Source organism: Anser brachyrhynchus (genome assembly GCF_964034855.1).
Source record: "Anser brachyrhynchus genome assembly, contig: SCAFFOLD_231, whole genome shotgun sequence".
Classification (NCBI taxonomy): domain Eukaryota; kingdom Metazoa; phylum Chordata; class Aves; order Anseriformes; family Anatidae; genus Anser; species Anser brachyrhynchus.
The window spans coordinates 189,794-215,429 of NW_027663557.1; the positions used below are offsets into that span (position 1 = coordinate 189,794).

The 25,636-nt window shown below is 48.4% G+C and overlaps 2 long non-coding RNA genes across 11 annotated transcripts; both read left to right on the forward strand.

Annotated features, from left to right (window-relative positions):
* The first annotated feature begins 3,186 nt into the window (after nt 1-3,186).
* LOC308187279 lies at nt 3,187-24,534 on the forward strand. Of its 10 annotated transcripts, XR_013944567.1 has the most exons (12): nt 3,189-3,539; nt 4,134-4,366; nt 5,291-6,188; nt 8,329-9,717; nt 9,863-9,974; nt 10,180-10,344; nt 10,430-10,531; nt 11,069-11,121; nt 12,321-12,461; nt 12,923-12,978; nt 24,136-24,182; nt 24,283-24,534. It is a non-coding gene; the product is annotated as an uncharacterized lncRNA (long non-coding RNA). The 10 variants fall into 10 exon arrangements; XR_013944569.1 differs by having other exon boundaries at nt 3,191-3,539; nt 8,329-8,823; nt 9,866-9,974; nt 10,180-11,121; XR_013944568.1 differs by lacking the exons at nt 12,321-12,461; nt 12,923-12,978; nt 24,136-24,182; nt 24,283-24,534 and adding an exon at nt 11,221-11,235 and having other exon boundaries at nt 3,190-3,539; nt 10,180-10,531.
* On the forward strand, nt 18,473-18,844 carry LOC308187280. The gene is made up of 3 exons (XR_013944575.1): nt 18,473-18,554; nt 18,638-18,688; nt 18,818-18,844. It is a non-coding gene; the product is annotated as an uncharacterized lncRNA (long non-coding RNA).
* Nucleotides 24,535-25,636: the final 1,102 nt, after the last annotated feature.

Below are 25,636 nucleotides of genomic sequence, written 5' to 3' on the forward strand. Positions count from 1 at the left end.
TTAAGTCTTTCCCACAGTATTAAGTATTATATTAAGCACTATTATATATTATGTTATTAATTATTATATTAATTATTATATATTAACTATTAAGTATAAGTATTATTTCCCACAGTCTGGGCAATCTTCCTTCGTTCTTATAATTCTTCTACTCATTAATGCTGCCCTTTTTGCCTCCTGATCTGCTCGATTATTACCCCTAACCTGAGGGGTGAGGCCTTTTTGATGCCCTTTTATATGTACTACGGCAATTTCTTTGGGCTCTCTGATAGCTTGTAAAACCTGGGTAATCAATTCCTGATGTATTAAACCCTTTCCTTGTGAATTGATGAGCCCCCTTTCTTCCCATATTTTACACAAATGTATGTACTACCCCATAAGCATATTTTGAATCTGTATATATTGTACCGCTTTTATTTTTCAGCAATTTTAGGGCCCGCAATATGGCATATAGCTCGCAAGTTTGGGTGTACCAGCTAGGACTCAAAGGTCCAGATTCCACTATCTCAAAAGTTTTCCCATTTACTAACGGGAAGGTTTACTACCTTCCCTGGGGCACCTGATAAGCAGAAGAGAAAGCAACCACAGCAATAAAAGCCACTGCACCCTCAGGACAGTTACTCTCATCCCCTCCTTTACCTCAGCCGCTTACCTACCCCACACGGCAGATGCTTCCACCCGTTCTCTGAAGCTACCTAGAGCACCTCTAAAAGAGAAAACTGGAATTTACTCTATTTGATGTAGTAAAGTAAGTGCAGCGACAACCACACCCCAAAAATAACACCTACCTCTGTTCATCACTCACCAGCGTCACTCCAGAGGTAGCTCGGGTCGTGATGTCCTGTACTGCACACTGCGTTTCAGCCTGAACAAAGGAAAACACAATCAGAAGACAAACATTCAGCTGACAGCATTAGCACCCATCCCTCAACAACAGAAGTGACCCCATATTTAATGTTTTCGTTTCAAAACAACAGTCCACTTGCCTCTGTACCTGCAAGTTAGATCCAAGCTCGAAAGGAACGGCCACCATCACCCATGCCACCTGGGAACACAGAAGGACAAAATGACCGCTGTGCTTGCAAGCCTCCACCTGCCACATTGCTCCTCTGTCCCAAACAGCCTCACCTCAGACCCTCAGAGGGAAACACCTGAATGTCTTCCCTTTGCTTCAGATCAGGGATCACCAGGCTGATAGAACTCTCACCTTCCCTCACTGCTCCGTGACACGGGGATTTCCCTATCCAAGACTGCACGAAGCCCCTGCAGAGACAAGAGAAAAGCACACCCTGAGGCACCTCACAGCCACAGCGTACCTGCTGCAATACCTCTCTCTTCCCAGCTCCTTTACTTCAGCTGCTCACCAGCTCGAACTGAGATTCTTCGCTCACAGCGCCGCGGCAAACTCTGCCCGGGCCACGCAACACACACTGCACAAGCTACGTTGTTTAAGACACACGAGCTGGAACATTCCTGCCCAACAACCAGTGGCATCGCACAGGAAGGATGCCGCACGCTCCTAGAAACCAAACCTACCAGTCCTGAACAGCTCCCCTGCCAGACAATTCCCCACCTCCTCCTGCCAACCATGCTCAGCACACACACTATTTGGCCTTAAAAAAAAAAAGTAATAACATACACACACAAAAAAAACTACTGAGCTCCACAAATGCCAAAAAGCCATGCACACACAGCAGCCCCTGCAGGGGTATTCACAGACTTACCCTTTACAGATGAAAAAGGTAACTCTGATACGACCCTGCTCAGTCTCTTGGTAATACTGCGCCTATGTGGTCAAGCCTCTTGCAGTGTGTAATCAAGCTCTTTTTAGTCCTCTGGAGAGTTATGCAAGTGCCTTCATACGTCTAGAGATTCAAATATAACCCAAAAACACAAGTGGATCCCACCATCCCAAAAACAAGTGAGCCAGCAACCTCTGCTAAATATCCCTCTAGTAAGTGATTTCCAAGCACTTAAAATCTAGAAATCCATAGACTCCAACCTGCCCAAAGAACCCTGCAACTGACTGAAGGAAAAACAAAGCACTTGCCCCAAAGAGCAGCCTAGGCACAATGAACTCCCTAATGGCATACCTGGGGCTCATATACCATTTGGCCCCGCCCAGCACCCAAACCCAATCACCTGGGAAAGGGGAGGGGCAAAGCACAAGAAAGTAGAAAGAGAGCACAAGCAGCAGCAGCTATGTTTTTGTTTGTTTGTTTGTTTTTTCTGGCCTAGCTCAATAGCATGCAGACTGCAGACAAGAGAACTGGGGTGTTTCTAGAAGCAACAATCCCCATGCTTTTGCTGCAGCTTTGAATATTGAAAGGACAATATGACCAAGCAAGTAACTGAAGTTTTTTTCAACTGCAAGCAGCTCAAACCGTTGTTTTTATACAGGAAGAAAAATCTAGGAGCATAACAGATTACACACCAGAAAAAAAGATCAATTCCATGTAATAACATCACTCGCAGCATAAATCACGTACTTGAGTAGGCTATCTGAAAACCAAAAGGCTATGCTGATAGGTCAAAACACACTACAGGACAATGGAGCCTGGCCCTCTGCTGCACCAGCTTAAATCCTATCCCTACACTCACCAAGGTGCAACCCCAACCCAAACACAGACACACCATTTCAGGCTACACGGGATGGGGCTTCAGGCACCGCTTCACCTACTGAAGAAGACCACCATCGGGATCTGCCACGCCAGACCACCTTTTTCCTCTGAAACACCTTTCTCAGGAACCAAACAGCATTCCAGTGACCTGCTTTGCTCCTATTCTAAAGACTATCACAGCCCACCTTGCCTGGGGCACCTGATAAGCAGAAGAGAAAGCAACCACAGCAGCAAAAGCCACAGCACCCCTAGGACAGTTACTCTCAACCGCTCTTTTACTTCACCCACTCACCTAACCCCCGAGGCAGATGTTTCCATCTGCTCTCAAGCCACCTAGAGCACCTCTAAAAGGCAAAATGGATTTTTATTCTACTTTTTGTAATAACTTAACTGCAGTGACAACCGCACCCCAAAAATAACTGCTACCTCTGTTCAGGTAGCAGTCATTGTGAAAGTTTAGCATAGCGAAGAAACTGTGTGTATAAGGTGAAAAATGGAGTCATACCTCTGAGAAGTCCCAGTTTGTGGTCTTTAATCTTTTTTCTTGTTTTTTTTTTGGGGGGGGGGAGGGGAGGGAAGGGGGGTAATGAGGGAGAGAGACGAACATTACCCAAAAAGGTGACAAAATCCGTGCCTAAAAAGCTCACCTGCTACAGCTTTTATAAATGATCTTTGCACTGCAAGTTTCAGTTTTCATGAAGCCAAATTGACATAAATCTGAAAATTCCCATGGGTTTAAAAGAACGCTTACTGAAATATTCTTGTCATTCACAGTAATAATGGAGTGAGTGAACTTGTTCCGCATAGTGACCTTACTTTATTGTTTTTGTATTCCAGCAAACCTGTGCAATCCCAGGAGTGTAAGTACAGTCTTGTGTAGCATTGTCATTCTGCCCCACCACTCTGATATCTAACAAGGTAATACTTTCTGGATGTTGTCTACAAATTCTTTCCTTTCTTATGTAAGAGGTAGATGCATGTATTGCCTAGTTTGTCATAGATTGTTGCTGAAGTACTGTTTTATTTGTATTTGTGAAGACAGCAGAATCAAAGATAGCAGCTCGGCGACTTCCACCGAGATGGTCATTAATATAAAACAGTGAAGTTTCTAGCATATATTAAAAAGCCTGGAGGAGTTAGCATAGCTTGCAGGAAATTGTGCTGGAAAGAGATGATATTTGACAGCAAACATGAAAATGTTGTCTTTTTACCAAGAATGATGAGAACTGCTGCGTCCGCCCTGTGTTTGGATGGGTAAGTGGGGTGAGTGAGTTAAGAGGAGCTGAGCGTGGAGTTTGTGGCGGAATTGAGAAACGAATGAGATAATTTAACCTCTTTTCCGTGCATGTCTTTTTTTTTTAAATCCCATACTTTTGTTATTATCAAGAATTTTTAATGTAACTCTCTATTTTAACTGGTTTGGTTTTGTGGATAGCAGCTAACTATAGAAAGAACTAAGATCCTAAAGTGTCCTTGGAGCCGCTAACTCTACTTCTTTATCTCTTCCCTAAGAAGACGTCCTGGATTTAAAGACGGTGTGTATTAAATGAAGTATGAGAAGAAACAGCTTCTTCGGACACTGGCGCTCCTCTTCTTCAGCTCGTGCAGAAGGCTGACAGCCTGTCTCACTCTTGTCAGTGCTATCCCACCAGCTCCTGTAGGAGCTCAGCACCGCGTTTGGCCTGTTGCGATCTTCCCGCTCCCCTCATTTCTGTGCTGCAATGCCACCATGCACGAGAAGTCAGGTAGGATCTGAAGACCTTTGAAATTGCTAAAGAATCAAACCTCAGCTGTCAGTTTTAGCCCATTGTATTCCAGACGTTTGCTTTGCTGGATGATAGTTTCGTTTTTGATTTTGTAATACGTTCTTTGTAGAGGTTATTTTAAGCAGACAAGTAGGTAGCCTCCTTCTTTTGGTGGATTTGTGCAGGTTTTAGCTGAGCTTTGCACATCTGAGCGATTGCCCAGTGGCTGTTCTGGTCTTGACGCGTCCCTAAAACCTTTGTCCGCCTCACCCCTCCTCTTTGTGTATTAAGATGCATGTTTGCGTAAAAATTATGTACACCGTGCATAAGCCCCCCAGTGGTTATGGGGCATTTTCAGCATTTCACAGATAAGACTCTGTGTTTACTTAATCACTTAGGCATAGTCCTGGCTTTCAGCGTAGGCATAGCTAATGATTGTTATTCAAGTGGTTATGAAGTTCCCAACGTTTGTTTGTTTATATATATATATATGTAGAGAGAGAGAGAGAGATACATACACATATGTATATGTATGTATATACATAAATGAAACTGAGTCTGTGGAGTAAAAGACTTGTCTGCTTGCTGTATATACTCACGTATCAGCAGACTCATACACAAGCTGATCCAAACTGGGTGCCAAGCTGTGCCTTTTTTGTCGCATGGAATATGCAATCTGTGCACCTCAGGTGTACCTTGTCTATTAACTATCTCTTACATTGTGCCACCCCATTAATATCAGTGGATGTACCCAGCACCACCTTGGGGCTACATAGAATGTGGAAATTTCTAGTATGTTAATGTTACTCTGTTAACAAAACTGACGTACTAGCTGCATGCTGTTTCTATTTTTTTGTTTTTCTTTTCAGTAGCCTCCCCAAAAGTTTTTGTGGACATGTTGTGTATCTTTTCTTGTTCTTCCAGGATTCACTTGGCAGGGAAGACAACCATGGAATCCAAGGGCTGTGGACAACCATCTACCAGATGGTTGTTGAAGATGCCTTCGGTCACGTCATTTGTCCTTTTAGCTCGCCCTTTCCTTTATCTTGAGTTGAATTTTTGTGCAGCGCTATGTTTGCAGTGGTAACACTGCTGCTGAGGTGTTTTCGATTAAAAACGATCTTAACTGTAATAGTGAATTCACTGAGTGTGGCTTTGTATAACGACTTCCACGACCATAACATTTTTCTCCTTTGTCACAGATAGGAGGAAAACTCTTTAGAGAGAGATGGAGAAGGAATTAATTATACCTCTGCCTCATCCCATGAGACCAGAAGACGTGTAGTAACTGTAAGCTGCGATTCTCAGGAGACATACTAAGCATCTCTGGTTCCTTCTCGGCCTGCCCCCCTAAGGCCTTAGGGATGAGAAATCTTAGGCTTAATGTTTTTCTCTATGAAATACTGTCGTGTTAAGGGGCGTAGCTGACTAACTGTTACGGGTCTGGTCGGATTCGGGGTACTGAACTACCAGGGTCACGGATTCACCAATAACGTAGGACACCCTCGCTCCAGTTGTGTTCAATGAGAACTGTCACAGCTAGGAACAATGCAACGAAGGGCAGTTTATTACAGCAACAGGGACACAGGTTCTTTGGAATTGTCGGCGATAAATTCACTGTCCGCAAAAGCAAGCGAGCACGCATGAAATACACGGGTACTCGTCCTGGCTATTAACGCATTAAAAGGCACAAAGGCTCTAGAGATTTCTGAGTTTCTACGGAGACGCCTGGTACAACCAAGCATTCAGATCTTACCCCACGACATCCCAGTGCGGGGGGAAGAGAGGCTCAGCCCGTCGACTGATCCCGGAAGTCAGAAAGGTATCCTTCGTGATGGTATCTTCCCTAACATCCCCTTTCACTTAAGCCAATTTACATTATCCACCAATCTGTTCTCTTTAGAGACCAGTGATAGGACCCGTGGGAATGGTGTCAACCTGCAGCAGGAGAGGTTCAGGCTAGACATCAGGAAGAGGTTCTTCACTGAGAGGGTTGTTGAGCACTGGAACAGTCTCCCCAGGCCGGTAGTCGCTTCACCAAGTCTGCCGGAGTTTAAGAAGCATTTGGACTGTGCACTTAGTCATATGGTCTGAATTTTTGGGTTGACCTGTGTGATGCCGGGAGTTGGGCTCGATGATCCTTGTGGATCCCTTCCAATTCGGGATATTCTATGACTCTGTGATTATTTTCTGTCCCTTTTAGGTGGAGCTTGAGTGACTCTAGTCAGGCATATCTTGGTTATGATTTGTAAAGTTTTCTTGCTTTCGTTTAAAGCTATAGGGGTCTGAGAAATTCAGAGCGTGTGCTCAGTGAGGGGCGGTCGCAGCTTGGAGGCATGGAGCTTTTGGGATGGAGGTGTGGTTTGGTATTATAGTGATGATATAATGAGCAAAAGTTCACTAGAGTACAGCGTTCTGTCAAAACCATGACAGGTGGTTGGCTCAGGGTGTGAGAAACAAAGTTGTGTTTTTGCAGTAGAGAATTACTTTTCTGTATTCCAAGGTAATCGTGTAGTCATAATAAGGAGAAATGCTAAGTAGATAAGTGAAGGGAATGAGGACACAGACTCCAAGATAGTCGAGAAATGGAGACCCTTTATTGTTCCAATGCCAGATATTATATAGCTTTCTGAACCAGCTACATGCACTGCACGCAGCTAGCGTGCGTAGTTACAGACTTCTGATTAGTGCATTCCTTTTGATCATGCATAGCCCTCTATAGGCCCGTCCGAGCCTAGCAACTTCTTACTGGTTCCCACTTTCTCTTATTCTAGCCTGGTTACCACTCTATGCCTGTGAGTAACCTTCTTCTTAACCCTTAGTGCACCGCTGTATCAATCAGCTCCAGTTTATCACCGAATGGGTCACCTGTAGATAAGTGGACAGTAGAAGGCCTCACTGTTCCAAAATAAGGTAGAAGCTTGAGAAAAACAAGATGAGCAGTGTGAGAACAGTAAAACAAAGATCACAAAGTTCTCAAAACATAAGAAAGGAGAAATTAAAGGGTTGAAAAAACACAAAAATTGTACATACGTGGTATAGAGGAGCGTCGAGTAGCTTGTGAACCTGTAGTACTTGGCCAATGAGGAAACAGGGGAGGTGATCAGGCGTCGGGTAATAGGGAATAAAAGGTTATGATTTGTTTACTAAAATGCGTTCCTGATTGACAGGATGCCCGCCATTGCAATCACGAATAAAATAGCTTCACAGAAGATCCTGTCTGAAGAAAATTATTTGAGATTTTTCTCACAAGGATGGTAAACATGCAGCTTATCAGTCTTGGTGCGCATAAGAGCATCAGGTCCCCGTCTCATCACAGAGCCTATCCGTGGTGTCTCCACTCTGCTCTACGCTCTGTACTGTTCCTTAGAGTCAGCACACCAAGTTCCCCTAGTGCAATAGCATGTAAAGTTGGAGGCCTAGGGAACACTTAGGTAGCGCAGCTACCCTCCACCCTGAAAGCTTTTTCAATGCTGCACATTTTCTTTAAAATGTGAATATTAGTTTAATTTGCCTAGTTACTTAAGGCAATTACTCCACAAGTACCAGAAGCGATATTGAGAAGCCTACTTCCAGCATCTCTGTTGGTAATAATAGCTTCATACTTGTGTGCTTATCCTCATGCCTTTTCCTTTCAAATACTGGAAAGGCAGAGACTGTTCAACAGAGTCATCTCTGATCCAAAAACCAAAACTCTGATTTCATCCCAAACTAATGCTGTCTGATGTCAGTAAAACTGCTATTACTCTCGGTCATCCTGGCTGTCGCAATTGTGCCTCTGTTGGACTCTCTGTCCAACCCCGTTGATCACCCCTGTCCCACTCCCTGCCCCCCCGGTGGTTCTTCTGTCCCTCTGCCCTGCTGTCTGTCTGTCCACCCAGTTCCTCTCTTGCTGCTTGTATCCCACTTGTGCCCTTTTCCTTTTTCTTCCTCCTTCTGTGCCTCACAGCCCATTTCTGCAGGAGGCAGCTGTTCCCCAGGGCATGGATGCTGAGACGGACGGATGGACCTGCTGGATGCCTGAGCCCCGCAGCCCCCCAGGGGAAGGGGAGAATGTCTGGGCAGGGAGTTCTGCCGCAGTCTCCCTCCCAGGAGTCCTGCGTAAGAGTTTAATAAAGTTTGCTTTCTGGCTTGTGCTGCCCTCTGTGTTTGTGGACACTGTAAGTGGCTGTGGCCGTGCTGCTAGGTGCAGGTTCCTGGGTGTGGAGGGGGCAGGGGCTGGGGTGTTGGCCCCGTGTTTATTGTCCATGGGGGAGCCAATGGACACAGACAAGCGACCTGGGTGTGGGGGCCACCCTGCTGGGGAGGCTGCAGGCGGGGGGGGGGGGGCAAGGGCAGCAATGGTGGGGGTAGGCCTGTGCTGTGTTTGCTCCCTGGGCCAGGTGTGCTGGGACTGGTCTGCGCAGAGGGAGTGATTGGCGAGCATGACCTAGGCTGTGGCTGCTGCGGAGCAGCAGGTGAGGGAGGGCCTGGGCGTCCGTGGCAGAGGGGAGGGAAGGGTGTTGGGGCGGCTGGGTCCTGCAGGATCCGTGGCTGGGGTAGTAGGCGGCGGATCAGAAAGCATGGGTTTGACTCTGGGGCGGGGCGTCAGCTGGGTCAGGTGGCTGGGAGCGTCTTGCCCCACAGCATGCTGGGAGTTGTGGTCTTTGGGCTCCGGGCTTTTGATTGGCCACATTGGTTTCCAGAGCATGCTGCGAACTGTAGTTTCACGTTGCGGCTCAGCACGGGGCCTTTTAGGATGGGCAGTTACTTCCCCAGTGCCCGTGGAGCGGGATGCTTTTTCTTGCCGTTCTTGTGTGGTGTTCCACGCGGCTCCCGCCGCTTCCCTTAACGAGCAGACGGCCTGGGAAGCCGTGCCTGCCGTTCTGTTTCTGCCCATGCATGGAGCAGGGTGGCGTGGCGGCGCCTGGTGTCACCTGGTGGCCGAACAGCGGGCGGTGCTGTAGGCGAAGAGGCGCTGCGGTGACGCGTGGCTCTCTGCTCCCACCTGCTGGCGAAAGGGAGGTACTGCAGACGGAGGAGATGCGCATGCGCTGTAGCAACTGCCAGGCTTCGTGCCCCGCAGCATGCCGGGAGTTGTGGTCTTTGGGTTTTGAGCTTCCTGCCGGCCATGTTGGTTTCCGTGGCATGCCGGGAAATGTAGTTTTTCACATTGCCGCTCAGCTTCCTAGTGGGTAAGGGCACGTTGCTCAGGGTAGTTACTTCCTCCCTGAGACGACATGTAAAAGTAATTCTTGAAAAAGTAATTCATGAAAAGTAATTCTTTTCCCATGTTTTGTTCATGATGTTTGTAGTGTGCCTTTTTACGTGTGTGTTTGGCCTGGAGCTGTCCTGCCTGGCAATTAGTGATGGTAGCTAACATGGTGGTCCAACAGTGCAATAACACATTGTCCTGACTCTTTTGGGAAAGACATCTGGTCTGTCTCTGGGCGAATACTCAAGCTCTGGGTGAGTACTTAAGGGCAGCTGGCACAGTCTTTTTTTCTTTTTTTCCAGCAGTAGGTAAACCTTAGGAGGAGCCGGTCAAAGGAAACAGCACTTTCTGGAACTGTCAAGTTCTTGTTCGGCAACTTGGTGATTGGTTTGATCTGCCTTTTCAGATGTAAAGGCAAGCGGACTGCTGTTTTGAAATGATAAAATTAAAAACATGAAGTTTGTCAAATGTGGCAGTGCCTGTTTGCAGTCTGTTTATTGCTTTTGCTAGTGGTAGGTAACACTTCTGAGGAATCGGTCGAATGAAAGAGCACCTTCTGGAACTGTGAAGCTCTGCGTTGGCAACTCGGTGACTGGCTTGACCTACTGTCCATTTCCAGAGGGAAGCAGAAAGCTGTTTTGAAGGGAAGCTGTTCTGAAATTTAAAAAGAAAAAAAATAATGGCGCTGCTCTATGGCACCTGGAGGACCACCGCTCTGTGTGACAGTTAAAAGAATGTGATTTGGAGATGGAGAGCAGCAGAGGTAAAGCAGCTGGGAAGAGAGGTATAAGTATTGCAGAGGTATTGCAGTAGGTAGGTAGGCTGTGGTTATGAGGTGCCTCAGGGTGTGCTTTGTCTTGTTTCTGCAGTTCCCTCGTGCAGCCGTGGAGAGGTGAATTCCCCATGTTGTGGAGTGGTGCAAAAAGGTGAGAGGGTTGTCAGCCCGGTCAGTTTCCTTCACCAAAGCTAAGGTAAGTCTTTCAGGAGAAACAGGCTGATTGCCTGTGCTGCACTCTGCACGCTGTTGACCTAAGCCAGACCAAAACCAGGGCTGCTGTTCCTCCTGCTCTCTTTATCTCTTCTCATGCACGGCCCCTCCCATTTTCCACATGATTAGGGCAGGCATTCTGCCTGGGCTGCTCCTTGGCGGTAGGGGCTTTGTTTTTCCTTCAGTCAGTTGCAGGGTTCTTTAGGTGGGTCAGAGCCTATGGACTGATGCATTTCAAATTGAGACCGGTAAGCCCATCTTTTTGAGGTAACTAGTAGGGTCTGTTAGAGCAAAGCTGCCAGGTGCCCCCCCACCTTGCAGGTGGCTGCCAAATGCCCCCCCCCCCCGGCCTTGCAGGTGGCCACGTTTGAGCTTGGATCTACTTTCCAGGTACAGAGGCAAGTGGACTGCTCTTTTGAAATGATAAAATTAAATATAGGGTCACCTGTGGTGTTGAAGGGTGGGTGGTAATGCTGGCAGCTGAATGTTTATCTTTTGACCGTGTTTTCCTTTGTTCAAGCTGAAATGCAGTGCGCAATACAGGACGTTGCGACCTGAGCTACCTCAGGCAAGGTGAGCAATGAACAGAGGTAGCAGTTATTTTTGGGGTGCGGTTGTCACTGCAGTTAAGTTATTACAAAAAGTAGAATAAAAATCCATTTTGCCTTTTAGAGGTGCTCTAGGTGGCTTGAGAGCAGATGGAAACATCTGCCTCGGGGGTTAGGTGAGTGGGTGAAGTAAAAGAGCGGTTGAGAGTAACTGTCCTAGGGGTGCTGTGGCTTTTGCTGCTGTGGTTGCTTTCTCTTCTGCTTATCAGGTGCCCCAGGCAAGGTGGGCTGTGATAGTCTTTAGAATAGGAGCAAAGCAGGTCACTGGAATGCTGTTTGGTTCCTGAGAAAGGTGTTTCAGAGGAAAAAGGTGGTCTGGCGTGGCAGATCCCGATGGTGGTCTTCTTCAGTAGGTGAAGCGGTGCCTGAAGCCCCATCCCGTGTAGCCTGAAATGGTGTGTCTGTGTTTGGGTTGGGGTTGCACCTTGGTGAGTGTAGGGATAGGATTTAAGCTGGTGCAGCAGAGGGCCAGGCTCCATTGTCCTGTAGTGTGTTTTGACCTATCAGCATAGCCTTTTGGTTTTCAGATAGCCTACTCAAGTACGTGATTTATGCTGCGAGTGATGTTATTACATGGAATTGATCTTTTTTTCTGGTGTGTAATCTGTTATGCTCCTAGATTTTTCTTCCTGTATAAAAACAACGGTTTGAGCTGCTTGCAGTTGAAAAAAACTTCAGTTACTTGCTTGGTCATATTGTCCTTTCAATATTCAAAGCTGCAGCAAAAGCATGGGGATTGTTGCTTCTAGAAACACCCCAGTTCTCTTGTCTGCAGTCTGCATGCTATTGAGCTAGGCCAGAAAAAACAAACAAACAAACAAAAACATAGCTGCTGCTGCTTGTGCTCTCTTTCTACTTTCTTGTGCTTTGCCCCTCCCCTTTCCCAGGTGATTGGGTTTGGGTGCTGGGCGGGGCCAAATGGTATATGAGCCCCAGGTATGCCATTAGGGAGTTCATTGTGCCTGGGCTGCTCTTTGGGGCAAGTGCTTTGTTTTTCCTTCAGTCAGTTGCAGGGTTCTTTGGGCAGGTTGGAGTCTATGGATTTCTAGATTTTAAGTGCTTGGAAATCACTTACTAGAGGGATATTTAGCAGAGGTTGCTGGCTCACTTGTTTTTGGGATGGTGGGATCCACTTGTGTTTTTGGGTTATATTTGAATCTCTAGACGTATGAAGGCACTTGCATAACTCTCCAGAGGACTAAAAAGAGCTTGATTACACACTGCAAGAGGCTTGACCACATAGGCGCAGTATTACCAAGAGACTGAGCAGGGTCGTATCAGAGTTACCTTTTTCATCTGTAAAGGGTAAGTCTGTGAATACCCCTGCAGGGGCTGCTGTGTGTGCATGGCTTTTTGGCATTTGTGGAGCTCAGTAGTTTTTTTTGTGTGTGTATGTTATTACTTTTTTTTTTTAAGGCCAAATAGTGTGTGTGCTGAGCATGGTTGGCAGGAGGAGGTGGGGAATTGTCTGGCAGGGGAGCTGTTCAGGACTGGTAGGTTTGGTTTCTAGGAGCGTGCGGCATCCTTCCTGTGCGATGCCACTGGTTGTTGGGCAGGAATGTTCCAGCTCGTGTGTCTTAAACAACGTAGCTTGTGCAGTGTGTGTTGCGTGGCCCGGGCAGAGTTTGCCGCGGCGCTGTGAGCGAAGAATCTCAGTTCGAGCTGGTGAGCAGCTGAAGTAAAGGAGCTGGGAAGAGAGAGGTATTGCAGCAGGTACGCTGTGGCTGTGAGGTGCCTCAGGGTGTGCTTTTCTCTTGTCTCTGCAGGGGCTTCGTGCAGTCTTGGATAGGGAAATCCCCGTGTCACGGAGCAGTGAGGGAAGGTGAGAGTTCTATCAGCCTGGTGATCCCTGATCTGAAGCAAAGGGAAGACATTCAGGTGTTTCCCTCTGAGGGTCTGAGGTGAGGCTGTTTGGGACAGAGGAGCAATGTGGCAGGTGGAGGCTTGCAAGCACAGCGGTCATTTTGTCCTTCTGTGTTCCCAGGTGGCATGGGTGATGGTGGCCGTTCCTTTCGAGCTTGGATCTAACTTGCAGGTACAGAGGCAAGTGGACTGTTGTTTTGAAACGAAAACATTAAATATGGGGTCACTTCTGTTGTTGAGGGATGGGTGCTAATGCTGTCAGCTGAATGTTTGTCTTCTGATTGTGTTTTCCTTTGTTCAGGCTGAAACGCAGTGTGCAGTACAGGACATCACGACCCGAGCTACCTCTGGAGTGACGCTGGTGAGTGATGAACAGAGGTAGGTGTTATTTTTGGGGTGTGGTTGTCGCTGCACTTACTTTACTACATCAAATAGAGTAAATTCCAGTTTTCTCTTTTAGAGGTGCTCTAGGTAGCTTCAGAGAACGGGTGGAAGCATCTGCCGTGTGGGGTAGGTAAGCGGCTGAGGTAAAGGAGGGGATGAGAGTAACTGTCCTGAGGGTGCAGTGGCTTTTATTGCTGTGGTTGCTTTCTCTTCTGCTTATCAGGTGCCCCAGGGAAGGTAGTAAACCTTCCCGTTAGTAAATGGGAAAACTTTTGAGATAGTGGAATCTGGACCTTTGAGTCCTAGCTGGTACACCCAAACTTGCGAGCTATATGCCATATTGCGGGCCCTAAAATTGCTGAAAAATAAAAGCGGTACAATATATACAGATTCAAAATATGCTTATGGGGTAGTACATACATTTGTGTAAAATATGGGAAGAAAGGGGGCTCATCAATTCACAAGGAAAGGGTTTAATACATCAGGAATTGATTACCCAGGTTTTACAAGCTATCAGAGAGCCCAAAGAAATTGCCGTAGTACATATAAAAGGGCATCAAAAAGGCCTCACCCCTCAGGTTAGGGGTAATAATCGAGCAGATCAGGAGGCAAAAAGGGCAGCATTAATGAGTAGAAGAATTATAAGAACGAAGGAAGATTGCCCAGACTGTGGGAAATAATACTTATACTTAATAGTTAATATATAATAATTAATATAATAATTAATAACATAATATATAATAGTGCTTAATATAATACTTAATACTGTGGGAAAGACTTAAAGGAATTTCCATGTTATGATTGTGGAGTGAATGGGGAGTTGATGGGATTGAATGCAATTGTTCTGAGGAAGAAAGCCCGCCTTATAAAAACTGCTACAAGTGCAGGCCGACTAACTCCCTGTGGTCGAATGGACCCATTCCCCTCCCCTTACTCTGTTTCACTATTACAGAAGAAGACAAGATGACACAAATGGGGGTTCCAAAAAAAAAAAAACAAACGATAAAGGGAAATGGGTACTGCCTGATGGACGGGAAGTGTTACCAAAATCAGTAGCTATGAGGGTGCTACGGAGATTTCATGAACAGACGCACTGGGGTACTCAGGTGTTGGTGGATCAATTTGCCACATATTATATGTGTATAGGGATTTATAATATAGCAAAGAGGATCGTAAATGATTGTGTAACTTGTTGGAGGGTAAATGCTCAACACATGAGAAAAAGGGTCCCGGGAGGAGGACGAGAATTGGCACATCGACCTTTTGCAAAGATTCAATTAGATTTTACTGAACTTCCGAAAACGGGGCGATATAGATACTTATTAGTTATTGTAGGCCACCTCACAAACTTTGTTGAAGCATTCCCTACGGCAAGGGCCACAGCTCAAACCATGGTAAAGATATTATTAGAAAGCATCATACCCAGATACGGGGTAATAGAAGCAATTGACTCTGATCGAGGCCCACACTTTGTGTCAAAGGTATCCCGAGACACGATGAAGGCTCTGGGAATTAAATGGGAATATCACACTCCCTGGCATCCTCAGAGTTCGGGAAAGGTAGAACGAATGAATGGTGAAATTAAAAAGCAACTAACAAAGCTTATGATAGAGACTAAGACCTCCTGGGTGAAATGTTTACCGCTTGCACTATTGAATATCCGGACATAGCCCCGAGCCGATGTCAGAATCTCACCTTTTGAAAGGCTGTATGGTATGCCTTATGATTTAGAGATGCCATCTGATCCCCAGGTACAGGATATCCAATTAAAACCTTATTTAATACAGCTTATGAACTGACGGAGGGAGTTGCAAGCGAAAGGCTTGGTGGCTAGATATAGCAATCCATAGGATACCACCTGGAGATAGGGTTCTAATTAAGACATGGAAAGAAATGTCTTTAACACCACGGTGGGGAGGCCCCTATGTTGTTTTACTTATCACAGAGACGGCTATCCGGATGGCTGAGAAGGGGTGAACGCATGCCAGTGGCGTGAAAGGACCGATCCAGAAAAGCGAATGGGAAGTGGTCGCAGGCCCTGATGACTTAAAGCTCACGTTGAAACGAACTCGATAAGTATGGTCTAACTGTCTATGTATCGTAAAAAGGAGGAGAGGGGACCCTGTTTGATCAGAAAAAGGTCGCGGTTACCTGAAAAACTCCCCTGAAGAACACTGCTGCTGCCGAGAAGAACCTGCACCTTGTAGTTCGCTGCAACCGAACCGACAAGCGAGGCAGAGAGTGAAACGGTGGGGAATTACGTGGCCAGGTAAAGAACTCTGGAAAATGGGCCCTAGCCATTTTTTTTTTTTTGCGATACATAGTAATGGGTACGATTGTTTACACTGTTCCTGGGTCTGCGCACCCTCACAAACCTTTTAAATGGAGCCTGATTAGATGGGAAGATCACCATGTTGTTCAGCAGATAACTACTGCTGGGGGACTGATAGGGGAGGCATCATCTATATAAAGAAGGAAGAGACGAAGAGTCCCCAACGGGTGGGACGAAATCAGAAACTGTCGGGGAGTGTTTTGAGGATTCAGCCTACACAAGCTTTTAGAATGCTAACTCCTTGTTGTGGTTTAACCCGGCTGGCAGCTAAACACCACACAGCCGTTCGCTCACCCTCCCCCCTCCCTCTCTGGGATGGGGGAGAGAAACGGGAAAGTGAAGCCTGTGAGTTGAGATAAAGACAGTTTATTAAGACAGGAATATAATAATAACAATAGTAATAATAGTGATAATGATAATAGTATTAATAATAATAATGTGTAAGAAACAAGTGATGCACAATGCAATTGCTCACCACCCGCTGACCGATGCCCAGCCTATCCCCGAGCAGCCGGCCCCCCACCCCGGCCAGCCACCCCTATATATTGTTTAGCATGACGTCAGATGGTATGGAATACCCCTTTGGCCAGTTTGGGTCAGCTGTCCAGGGTCTGTCCCCTCCCAGCTCCTGCTGCACCCCTAGCCTGCTCGCTGGCAGGACAGAGCGAGAAGCCGAAAAGTCCTTGGCCTGGTGTAAACACTGCTCTGCAACAATTAAAACATCAGCATGTTATCAGCGCTCTTCTCATCCTAATCCAAAACATAGCACCCTACCAGCTACTATGAGGAAAAATTAACTCTGTCCTAACTGGAACCAGGACACTCCTAATAGCCCTAAACCACTGGAGGTTGCTAATAAATCAGTAAACCCGGAGTACGGGATTAGAAATGAAGGGGTGACCGGGAATAACATATGGAGAATCGTGAATGCTAGTTATCAGTTGTTGAATCAAACAAATCCAGACGTGCCTAGACCTTGCTGGTTATGTCTTGATATAAGGCCCCCATATTACGACGCCATTGGGGATCTGGGAGAGACCACCCGTTCAAACGAAACCGATCCCCCTCAATGCAATTGGGGAAGGGATGTAGGAATAACGTTAACGGAAGTAACTGGGAATGGCAGATGCGTAGGCACGGTCCCTGGTGAGAAGTTCCATCTATGCAATATTACAGAAAATGTTACACAATTAGACAAAGAAAAATGGTTAATACCAGCAGATAACACCAGATGGGTATGTTCGTCTCTGGGGGTGACTCCATGTTATCTTTGAAATTGTTCAACTCGTCTCATGATTTCTGTGTACAGGTAGTAATTATCCCAAGGATTCTTTACCATTCTGAGGAGTATATGTACATCCAACATGCTATGGCAAAAAAACACTTAAGGAAGAGAGAGCCTATTACGGCTCTTACTTTAGCCACTCTGATGATTCTGGGGGCTGCAGGAGCCGGAACTGGAATTACCTCTCTGGTAAAACAAAGCCAAGAATTTACCTCGTTACGCATTGCTGTAGATGAGGATTTGGCCCGTATCGAGCAATCTATATAAGCTTTAGAGAAATCTGTGCGATCCTTATCTGAAGTAGTACTACAAAATCGTAGGGGATTAGATCTGATTTTTCTACAATAAGGAGCATTGTGTGCAGCCCTACGAGAGGAGTGTTGTGTATATGCTGATCATACTGGAGTGGTGAGGGATACAATGACTAAATTGAGAGAAGGGCTAGAAAAACGAAAAAGGGAGAATGAAGCCCACCGAAACTGGTACGAATCCTGGTTTAATTACTCACCTTGGCTCACTACACTGCTATCAGCTATAGCAGGACCTTTGTTGCTGCTCATATTTACACTAACTTTTGGACCACGTATATTCAATCAAATAATCACAATTGTAAAAAACCGATTAGAGGCAGCTCAACTTACGCTTGTGTGTGCGAAATATGAATCTCTTGAACAGGAGGAGGATGACGCAGCAACTTTAATATTGAGCAAACAAGTGCTTCAAAAATTCATCAATGAACAAAATATGTTAGAAAAAGAAAAAGGAGGGATTGTGATAAATTAGCAGGTGTTTGTTCATTGTCTTTAAAAAGAATTCAGAGAATCTGCTGAGAAGACAAGGTTTTGCAATTTACGACCTTGTTGAGGGGGAAGACTAAGCAAGTAGATAGTGGGGAGGGGGTGTTGGATAAACGTCCTTGGTAAAACAAAGACTCTGTGAAATACTGTTTGCTGCTTTACTACCCTTGAACACGAGCACAACGCATGATCATTGAAAGAAACAGAACGAACTGCACAGCTTCAGAAGATTCAACAAGTCCTGACAAGCCGAACTTGGATGCTATAAAACGGCGACACTGAAAAGGGAAAGTTGTGTGCTGTGATGGAGCGGAGACTCCCCAGCCGCCCAGCGCTGTTTTGCTTGTACCTGCTTACTTAATAAATAAATTATCTTCGATAGACCAGAAAATTGCGTGGTCTCGCTTATAACATTAAACAATGTAGCTTGTGCCGTGTGTGTTGTGTGGCCCGGGCAGAGTTTGCCGCGGCGCTGTGAGCGAAGAATCTCAGTTCGAGCTGGTGAGCAGCTGAAGTAAAGGATCTGGGAAGAGAGAGGTATTGCAGCAGGTACGCTGTGGCTGTGAGGTGCCTCAGGGTGTGCTTTTCTCTCGTCTCTGCAGGGGCTTCATGCAGTCTTGGACAGGGAAATGCCCGTGTCACAGAACAATGAGGGAAGGTGAGATTTTTATCAGCCTGGTGATCCCTGATCTGAAGCAAAGGGAAGACATTCAGGTGTTTCCCTCTGAGGGTCTGAGGTGAGGCTGTTTGGGACAGAGGAGCAGAGTGGCAGGTGGTGGCTTGCAAGCACAGTGGTCATTTTGTCCTTCTGTGTTCCCAGGTGGCATGGGTGATGGTGGCCGTTCCTTTCGAGCTTGGATCTAACTTGCAGGTACAGAGGCAAGTGGACTGCTGTTTTGAAACGAAAACATTAAATATGGGGTGACTTCTGTTGTTGAGGGATGGGTGCTAATGCTGTCAGCTGAATGTTTATCTTCTGACTGTGTTTTCCTTTGTTCAGGCTGAAACGCAGTGTGCAGTACAGGACGTCACGACCCGAGCTACCTCTGGAGTGACTCTGGTGAGTGATGAACAGAGGTAGGTGTTATTTTTGGGGTGCGGTTGTCGCTGCACTTATTTTACTACATCAGATAGAGTAAATTCCAGTTTCTCTTTTAGAGGTGCTGTAGGTAGCTTCAGAGAACGGGTGGGAGCATCTGCCGTGTGGGGTAGGTAAGCGGCTGAGGTAAAGGAGGGGATGAGAGTAACTGTCCTGAGGGTGCAGTGGCTTTTATTGCTGTGGTTGCTTTCTCTTGTGCTTATCAGGTGCCACAGGCAAGGTGGGCTGTGATAGTCTTTAGAATAGGAGCGAAGCAGGTCACTGGAATGCTGTTTGGTTCCTGAGAAAGGTGTTTCAGAGGAAAAAGGTCGTCTGGCGTGGCAGCTCCTGATGGTGGTCTTCTTCAGTAGGTGAAGCGGTGCCTGAAGCCCCATCCCGTGTAGCCTGAGCACGCCTCGCTGAGGTTGAAGCCTGCTTTCCAGCAGTTTCCAAAACTGTGTTGAGGCTGAAATGGTGTGTCTGTGTTTGGGCTGGGGTTGCACCTTGGTGAGTGTAGGGATGAGTTTTAAGTTGGTGCAGCAGAGGGCCAGGCTCCATTGTCCTGTAGTGTGTTTTGACCCATCAGCATAGCCTTTTGGTTTTCAGATAGCCTACTCAAGTACGTGATTTTTCCTGCGAGTGATGTTATTACATGGAATTGATTTTTTTTTTTTTGCATGTAATCTGTTATGCTCCCAGATTTTTCTTTCTATATAAATAAAGGTTTGAGCTAATTCTAGGTGAAAAAATTTCAGTTACTTGCTTGGTCATATTGTCCTTTCAATATTCAAAGCTGCAGCAAAAGCATGGGGATTGTTGCTTCTAGAATCACCCCAGTTCTCTTGTCTGTAGTCTGCATGCTATTGAGCTAAACCAGATTAAAGAAAAAAAAAAGAAAAACAAAAAACAAACAAACAAAATACAAAACTAAAAAAAACACCAAAAAAAACCCCACAGCTGCTGTGCTGCTTGTGCTCTTTTTACTTTCTTGTGCTTTGCCCCTCCCCTTTCCCAGGTGATTGGGTTTGGGTGCTGGGCGGGGCCAAATGGTATATGAGCCCCAGGTATGCCATTAGAGAGGTCATTGTGCCTGGGCTCCTCTTTAGGGTAAGTGCTTTGTTTTTCCTTCAGTCAGTTGCAGGCTTCTTTGGGCAGGTTGGAGTCTATGGATTTCTAGATTTTAAGTGCTTGGAAATCACTTACTAGAGGGATATTTAGCAGAGGTTGCTGGCTCACTTGTTTTTGGGATGGTGGGATCCACTTGTGTTTTTGGGTTATATTTGAATCTCTAGACGTATGAAGGCACTTGTGTAACTCTCCAGAGGACTATAAAGAGCTTGATTACACACTACAAGAGGCTTGACCACGTAGGCGCAGTATTACCAAGAGACTGAGCAGGGTCGTATCAGAGTTACCTTTTTCATCTGTAAAGGGTAAGTCTGTGAATACCCCTGCAGGGGCTGCTGTGTGTGCATGGCTTTTTGGCATTTGTGGAGCTCAGTAGTTTTTTTTGTGTGTGTATGTTATTACTTTTTTTTTTTAAGGCCAAATAGTGTGTGTGCTGAGCATGGTTGGCAGGAGGAGGTGGGGAATTGTCTGGCAGGGGAGCTGTTCAGGACTGGTAGGTTTGGTTTCTAGGAGCGTGCGGCATCCTTCCTGTGCGATGCCACTGGTTGTTGGGCAGGAATGTTCCAGCTCGTGTGTCTTAAACAACGTAGCTTGTGCAGTGTGTGTTGCGTGGCCCGGGCAGAGTTTGCCGCGGCGCTGTGAGCGAAGAATCTCAGTTCGAGCTGGTGAGCAGCTGAAGCAAAGGATCTGGGAAGAGATAGGCATTGCAGCAGGTACGCTGTGGCTGTGAGGTGCCTCAGGGTGTGCTTTTCTCTTGTCTCTGCAGGGGCTTTGTGAAGTCTTGGACAGGGAAATGCCTGTGTCTCAGAACAATGAGGGAAGGTGAGAGTTCTATCAGCCTGGTCATCCCTTATCTGAAGCGAAGGGAAGACATTCAGGTGTTTCCCTCTGAGGGTCTGAGGTGAGGCTGTTTGGGACAGAGGAGCAATGTGGCAGGTGGAGGCTTGCAAGCAGAGCGATCATTTTGTCCTTCTGTGTTCCCAGGTGGCACATGGGTGATGGTGGCCGTTCCTTTCGAGCTTGGATCTAACTTGCAGGTACAGAGGCAAGTGGACTGCTGTTTTGAAACGAAAACATTAAATATGGGGTGACTTCTGTTGTTGAGGGATGGGTGCTAATGCTGTCAGCTGAATGTTTGTCTTCTGACTGTGTTTTCCTTTGTTCAGGCTGAAACGCAGTGTGCAGTACAGGACGTCACGACCCGAGCTACCTCTGGAGTGACTCTGGTGAGTGATGAACAGAGGTAGGTGTTATTTTTGGGGTGCGGTTGTCGCTGCACTTATTTTACTACATCAGATAGAGTAAATTCCAGTTTCTCTTTTAGAGGTGCTGTAGGTAGCTTCAGAGAACGGGTGGAAGCATCTGCCGTGTGGGGTAGGTAAGCGGCTGAGGTAAAGGAGGGGATGAGAGTAACTGTCCTGAGGGTGCAGTGGCTTTTATTGCTGTGGTTGCTTTCTCTTGTGCTTATCAGGTGCCACAGGCAAGGTGGGCTGTGATAGTCTTTAGAATAGGAGCGAAGCAGGTCACTGGAATGCTGTTTGGTTCCTGAGAAAGGTGTTTCAGAGGAAAAAGGTCGTCTGGCGTGGCAGCTCCTGATGGTGGTCTTCTTCAGTAGGTGAAGCGGTGCCTGAAGCCCCATCCCGTATAGCCTGAAATGGTGTGTCTGTGTTTGGGCTGGGGTTGCACCTTGGTGAGTGTAGGGATAGGATTTAAGCTGGTGCAGCAGAGGGCCAGGCTCCATTGTCCTGTAGTGTGTTTTGACCCATCAGCATAGCCTTTTGGTTTTCAGATAGCCTACTCAAGTATGTGATTTTTCCTGCGAGTGATGTTATTACATGGAATTGATTTTTTTTTTTTGGCATGTAATCTGTTATGCTCCCAGATTTTTCTTTCTATATAAATAAAGGTTTGAGCTAATTCTAGGTGAAAAAATTTCAGTTACTTGCTTGGTCATATTGTCCTTTCAATATTCAAAGCTGCAGCAAAAGCATGGGGATTGTTGCTTCTAGAATCACCCCAGTTCTCTTGTCTGCAGTCTGCATGCTATTGAGCTAAACCAGATTAAAGAAAAAAAAAGAAAAACAAAAAACAAACAAACAAAATACAAAACTAAAAAAAAACCACCAAAAAAAAACCCCACAGCTGCTGTGCTGCTTGTGCTCTTTTTACTTTCTTGTGCTTTACCACCTCCCCTTTCCCAGGTGATTGGGTTTGGGTGCTGGGCGGGGCCAAATGGTATATGAGCCCCAGGTATGCCATTAGGGAGTTCATTGTGCCTGGGCTCCTCTTTGGGGTAAGTGCTTTGTTTTTCCTTCAGTCAGTTGCAGGGTTCTTTGGGCAGGTTGGAATCTATGGATTTTTAGATTTTAAGTGCTTGGAAATCACTTACTAGAGGGATATTTAGCAGAGGTTGCTGGCTCACTTGTTTTTGGGGTGGTGGGATCCACTTGTGTTTTTGGGTCATATTTGAATCTCTAGACGTATGAAGGCACTTGTGTAACTCTCCAGAGGACTAAAAAGAGCTTGATTACACACTACAAGAGGCTTGACCACGTAGGCGCAGTATTACCAAGAGACTGAGCAGGGTCGTATCAGAGTTACCTTTTTCATCTGTAAAGGGTAGGTCTGTGATCGGCGCCGCCCGGGCACATTTTGGCGCGGCGCCGCCCGGGCACATTTTGGCGCGGCGCCGCCCGGGCACATTTTGGCGCGGCGCCGCCCGGGCACATTTTGGCGCGGCGCCGCCCGGGCACATTTTGGCGCGGCGCCGCCCGGGCACATTTTGGCGCGGCGCCGCCCGGGCACATTTTGGCGCGGCGCCGCCCGGGCACATTTTGGCGCGGCGCCGCCCGGGCACATTTTGGCGCGGCGCCGCCCGGGCACATTTTGGCGCGGCGCCGCCCGGGCACATTTTGGCGCGGCGCCGCCCGGGCACATTTTGGCGCGGCGCCGCCCGGGCACATTTTGGCGCGGCGCCGCCCGGGCACATTTTGGCGCGGCGCCGCCCGGGCACATTTTGGCGCGGCGCCGCCCGGGCACATTTTGGCGCGGCGCCGCCCGGGCACATTTTGGCGCGGCGCCGCCCGGGCACATTTTGGCGCGGCGCCGCCCGGGCACATTTTGGCGCGGCGCCGCCCGGGCACATTTTGGCGCGGCGCCGCCCGGGCACATTTTGGCGCGGCGCCGCCCGGGCACATTTTGGCGCGGCGCCGCCCGGGCACATTTTGGCGCGGCGCCGCCCGGGCACATTTTGGCGCGGCGCCGCCCGGGCACATTTTGGCGCGGCGCCGCCCGGGCACATTTTGGCGCGGCGCCGCCCGGGCACATTTTGGCGCGGCGCCGCCCGGGCACATTTTGGCGCGGCGCCGCCCGGGCACATTTTGGCGCGGCGCCGCCCGGGCACATTTTGGCGCGGCGCCGCCCGGGCACATTTTGGCGCGGCGCCGCCCGGGCACATTTTGGCGCGGCGCCGCCCGGGCACATTTTGGCGCGGCGCCGCCCGGGCACATTTTGGCGCGGCGCCGCCCGGGCACATTTTGGCGCGGCGCCGCCCGGGCACATTTTGGCGCGGCGCCGCCCGGGCACATTTTGGCGCGGCGCCGCCCGGGCACATTTTGGCGCGGCGCCGCCCGGGCACATTTTGGCGCGGCGCCGCCCGGGCACATTTTGGCGCGGCGCCGCCCGGGCACATTTTGGCGCGGCGCCGCCCGGGCACATTTTGGCGCGGCGCCGCCCGGGCACATTTTGGCGCGGCGCCGCCCGGGCACATTTTGGCGCGGCGCCGCCCGGGCACATTTTGGCGCGGCGCCGCCCGGGCACATTTTGGCGCGGCGCCGCCCGGGCACATTTTGGCGCGGCGCCGCCCGGGCACATTTTGGCGCGGCGCCGCCCGGGCACATTTTGGCGCGGCGCCGCCCGGGCACATTTTGGCGCGGCGCCGCCCGGGCACATTTTGGCGCGGCGCCGCCCGGGCACATTTTGGCGCGGCGCCGCCCGGGCACATTTTGGCGCGGCGCCGCCCGGGCACATTTTGGCAAGTGATGTTGTTTGCGCGTCTGTGAGAGCATATTTAAGACAGGAAAAAAAAAAAAAAAACACGCTGGTCCATGCAGCAGCTGGGAGAGCAAGAGGAGTGAGGAACAGCCTTGCAGGCGCCAAGGTCAGTGAAGAAGGAGGGGGAGAGGTACTCCAGGTGCCGGAGCAGAAGTCCCCTGCGGCCTGTGGCGAGGACCATGGTGAAGCAGGCTGTCCCCCTGCAGCCCACGGAGTACCACGGTGGAGCAGGGTTCCATGCTGCAGCTGGTGGAGGAGGCCACGGTGGAGCAGGTGGACCTGCACTGATGGAGGCTGCGGCCTGTGGAAGACCCTTGCCGGAGCAGATTCCGGGCCGGACCTGTAGACCGTGGAGAGGGGACCACGCAGGAGCAGGTGAGCTGGCAGGAGCTGCTGCCCGTGGGGGACCCAGGTTGGAGCAGTTTGCTCCTGAGGGATGGACCCCGTGGTATGGACTTACATCTGGAACAGTTCTGGAAGAGCTGCTGCCTGTGGGAAGGCCATGCCAGATCAGTTGACCAAGGACTGCATCCTGTGGGAGGAACCCCACAGCACAGGGGATGAGGGCGTCCGAGAAGGAGTGGCGGCAAAGAAGCGCTATAGACTGACCATAAACACCGATCACCTGTACCGCTGGGGGGGAGAAGGTGGAAGAGGGTGGTTGGGGGGGAAGGTGCTTTTGGTTGCTTTCGTTTGTTTCTCGCTTCTCTACATTGTGTAGTAATAAGCAATAAATCTTTCTATCTTTCTATGCTGAGTGTGTTTTGCCTATCACGATATTTACTGTGTAATCTCCTCGTCCTTATCTCAACCCTTGAGCCCTTTTTCCTTGTATTTTCTCCTTGTCCTTCTCTGAGGAGGGAGAGTGAGAGAGCGGTTTTGGTGGAGCTCGGTCGCCTACCCCTGTAAAACCACCACAGGGGAAGACGTTCAGGTGTTTCCCTCTGAGGGTCTGAGGTGAGGCTGGCTGGGACAGAGGAGCAGTGTGGCAGGTGGAGGCTTGCAAGCACAGTGGTCATTTTGTCCTTCTGTGTTCCCAGGTGGCACATGGGTGATGGTAGCCGTTCCTTTCGAGCTTGGATCTAACTTGCAGGTACAGAGGCAAGTGGACTGCTATTTGAAACGAAAACATTAAATATGGGGTCACTTCTGTTGTTGAGGGATGGGTGCTAATGCTGGCAGCTGAATGTTTATCTTCTGACTGTGTTTTCCTTTGTTCAGGCTGAAACGCAGCGTGCAGTACAGGACGTCACGACCCGAGCTACCTCTGGAGTGACTCTGGTGAGTGATGAACAGAGGTAGCTGTTATTTTTGGGGTGCGGTTGTCGCTGCAGTTTTTTTAACTATATCAAATAGAGTAAAATTCCAGTTTCTCTTTTAGAGGTGCTCTAGGTGGCTTCAGAGAACGGGTGGAAGCATCTGCCATGTGGGGTAGGTAAGCAGCTGAGGTAAAGGAGGGGATGAGAGTAACTGTCCTAAGGGTGCCGTGGCTTTTGCTGCTGTGGTTGCTTTCTCTTCTGCTTATCAGGTGCCACAGGCAAGGTGGGCTGTGATAGTCTT